Below are 4,053 nucleotides of genomic sequence, written 5' to 3'. Positions count from 1 at the left end.
TTTTTTTGGTTTTTCTCCGGTACCAGGAACCGAACTCACGACCTTGCGCTTGCCAGGCAGGCGCTTTTGCCGCTGAGCTAAATCCCCAGCCCCCTAAATCCCCAGCCCCCGGCAGTAGCTTTTTGCAAGGATCCCTGGCTGGGCACCGAAGGCAGGGCAAGGTCAGAGGCTGCAGAAGTGTCTGATGAAGGCGGGTGCGGGGGCAGAGACACTTAAGGGTCAAGGTGCCCATCCGGAAGGGAGAGTGAGGCAGAGAGAGCTGGCGGCTAGTAGGTGTCACAGAGGGTCAGGATGTGGGTGGAGGGGACCGGGAGAGGGCACGTCAGGGTTAGCAACTCTGCCGAGCCTCTGCCTCGTGGTAATCCAGCGTTTCTCACCTGAGGCAGTTTTGTACCCCTGAGGGATACTGGGCAATGCCTAAAAGAGAGGTAAAACAGCCCGTCCACAATTGCAGTCAGCTGGTGGCTGAGCTGGATTTCAAACCAAGGCATGCCTGCTATCAGAGCTCAGCCACCGTGCCCTGCAGCTTCTCACAGAGAACAAACACGGAAGGAAATCACAGTGGGGGAGGGGTGGGGGCTCCTCAGCCCAGGGCTGGGGGCACAGAGGGCTTTTAGCATCCCAGTGACCATGCTCCCCTCCCTTGGAATGCAGGGTGTAATTATCCCCCTTGTTCTTAAGTGGGGGAATCCCCTCATTTAACTCTGTGGAGCAATGAGTGGACTTGTGTGGTCCTTCTTGGTGACAGATTGTACAACTTCCCCAGACAGAACCTTCTTCCTGGGGCGCGATAGCCTTTGTGTGTGATCGTGGCCGCTGTATCCGGAGCTGCTTTTGTTTTTATTTTCTAAATTGTTGTAAAATACTTACGACATACCATCTTCATCACTTAAAGTGTGTGGGTGAGAGCCAGGCATGGTGGTGGACGCCTATATTCCCAATATTAGGGAGGCTGAGGCAGGAGGATCACCTCAAGTTTGAGGCCAGCCTGGACTACATAGTGAGACCCTGCTCAAAAAGAAAAGGAAGGAAGGAAGGAAGTATGGATTAGCAGTATTAAGAATATTTCACGCCAGGTTTGGTGGTGCATACCTGTAATCCAAGCTATTTGGAAGGCTGAGGCAGGATGCTCAGAAGTTCAAGGCTAGTCTGGAGAATGTAGTGAGACCCTCTCTAGAATAAAATTAATGGAAGTATAGCTTAGCCCAAGACCTTGGATTCAATCCCCAGTGGTTCCAAAAACAAAACAAAACAAAAGTCTGTTCAGTTTGTTGTGCAACTCAGTTTTTTCATCTTGCAGAATGGACTTTTCACCCATTTAATTCCCAACCCCACTCTCCCAGCCCCTGGCAATCAACATTCTATTTTCTGAGTTTAGCAAGTCTATGAATCTCATATAAATGGGACTATACAATATTTCTTGTTTTTGTTATTGTTGTATGTGTGTGTGGTACTGAGGGTTGAACTCAGGGTCTTTACACTGAGCTACATCCCCAGACCTTTTTGAAACAGCGTCTCACTAAGTTACTAAATTGCCCACACTGGGCTCCAACTTGCCATCCTCCTGCCTCAGCCTACTGGAGTCTTTGGATTGTAGGTATGCACCACCATGTTTGGTGCGATATTTGTCATCTTGTGACTAGGTTATTTCATTTAGGAGAATGTTTTCAAGGTTCATCTGTGTGGTGGCATGTGTCAGAATTGCTTTCTTTTTAAAACTTGAAGCCAGATGCAGTGGTACATGCCCATAATCCCAGCACTGAGAGAAGCTGAAGCAGGAAGACTACAAGTTTAAGTCCTGCCTAAGCAATTTTGCAAATTAGTGAAACCTTGTCTCAAAAAAAAAATATTAAAAGTTACCCAGTATATAGTCTTTACCGTGCCACACTACCACAAACCTGTCGGTTTAAAACAACACAAGCCAGGCAGGGTGGCACACACCTGTAATCCCAGCACTCGGGAGGCTGAGGCAGGAAGATCAAGACCAGCCTGGGCTACAAAGTGAGCTCAAGGCCAACCTGAACTGCACAATGAGACCCTGTCTCAAAAAGAAAAAAAATAAAATAAAATAAAACACAAATACAGTGTAATCTGAGCCCTTGGGAGACTGAAGCAGGAGGATCACCTTGAATTGTTTTTTTTTTGTTTTTTTTTTCACCTTGAGTTTGAGGCCAGCCTGGGCTACATAGTGAGTTCAAGGCCAGCGTGAACTACATAGCAAGACCTTGTCTCAAAAAAACTAAACAAAACAAAAATTAATGTATTATTTTATGGAGCCCAAGGTCAACCTCCAAACTAGACTTTAATCAACCAGTCGGAATCTGCCCTTTACCTTTCCTGGCTTCTTTGGACACCACATCCCTTGGCTCTGGGCTCCCTCCAGTCTTTGAAGTCAGCCAAGTCTCTCTCCTTCGAAGCTTCTTTGCTATTGAAGGATCCCGGTGAATACACGACACCCACCAGGTGACCCCGGATAACCCATCTCAAGGTTCTCAGATTAGCAGCCTTGGCCCACCATAATGGCCCAGACCTGTAAGTACAGTACAAAGGAGGCTGAGGCAGGAGGATCCCTGTGACTTCAAGGCCATCCTGGGCTACATGGTGAGTTCAAGTCCAGTCTGAGCTATGTAATGAGATCCTGTCTCAAAAAGAAAATAAAAACAAAGCTTAGTGGCTTCACCCTTCCTGCCATGCAGGCCGTTGTCACAGGCTCCAGGGCTGAGGACATTGGAGGCATTGTTCTGGGCCTGCACTCTTTCTTCACATGTACCCGTCCAGGGGCTAGGGATGTGAGCAGGATCCCTCCATGGCCACCCCAGCACCAGGTGAGACCCAGTGCCTAGGGCAGCCCCTCTTAGGGCCCGGGCAGCTGCCAGGCTCAGAGAAACCCCAGCAGGGCTGGAGGCAGGTGCACTGTCCAGTCCCTGTGTCACGCTGTGCTGGGAAGAGGAAGGGACATTGGTAGAACTGCTGGACTTCATTAGGACTGAACCCTGGGTCCTCATGCTGAGCTGCATCCCGGCCCCTTGTTGTTTGGGTTGGTTTTCTTGAGACGGGGTCTCGCTTTGTGGTTTAGGCTGGCTTTGAACTCGCTATGTAGCCCAGGCCGGCCTCAAACTCTTGGTCGGCTCTTTTTTATTTTTTATTTTGAGACAGGGTCTTGCTAAATTGCTAAATTTCCCAGGTGCTCAATTTTACAATTCTTCTGCCTCAGCCTTCCAGAGTGCTGAGGTTATAGGCATGCTCTACCGTGCCCCCCTAGTTTATGTTGGTTACTTTTCAATTCAAAGAATCCAAGTGCTGGGGCTGGGGATTTAGCTCAGCGGCAAAAGCGCCTGCCTGGCAGGCGCAAGGTCGTGAGTTCGGTTCCTGGTACCGGAGAAAAACCAAAAACAAAAAACAAAACAAAAGAATCCAAGTGCTGCCTTATCCATGTGGGGGCAGGCTGTATTTCTGCGAAATTCCCAGGGAAATAGCAGCAAGCGGGTAAGCTGCGATGGGACCCATCCCTGCTGTCCCTTGCCTTTCCTGTTCTTCCCTCTCCAGGTCTTGACCCAGTACCCTCTGGACCTCTGCTGCCCCATCTGAGTCTAGGTCACAGTGCAGAAGCCACACAAACCCGTGCACAGGTGTGGGTTGTGTTTGTACATTTGCTGGAGCCTGGTGTGTGCAGAACAGAGGTCGCTTGCCCTCGTGAGGCTCAACTATCATTGTGATGGTGACAAGCTCTGTGGAAGGAGGGAAGGGGGACCAAGAGAGGGATGCAGGTGTGCCTATGTGCACGGGGTGCCAGGGACAGCCACATGGCCACCTTGAGCCTGTGGGCGAGGGTATGGTGAGACACCCAGGACAGAGATTTGGGCTTTATTTTAAGTGCAGTGAGAAACTACTGGAGAATTTTCAGTTTAAAACTTTAAGCTTCATAAAATAATTCAGAGTCTTTCTATGTAGTTCAAACTGGCTCTGAACTCCCTATGTAGCCCAGGCTGGTCTCGAACTCATGATGAACCTGCTGCCTCCGTTTCCCAAGTGCTGGGATTATGGGTATACACC

Source organism: Chinchilla lanigera, unplaced genomic scaffold (assembly GCF_000276665.1).
Source record: "Chinchilla lanigera isolate Chin_1 unplaced genomic scaffold, ChiLan1.0 scaffold00012, whole genome shotgun sequence".
Taxonomy (NCBI): Eukaryota; Metazoa; Chordata; class Mammalia; order Rodentia; family Chinchillidae; genus Chinchilla; species Chinchilla lanigera.
Note: the sequence above shows the minus strand (reverse complement) of the source record.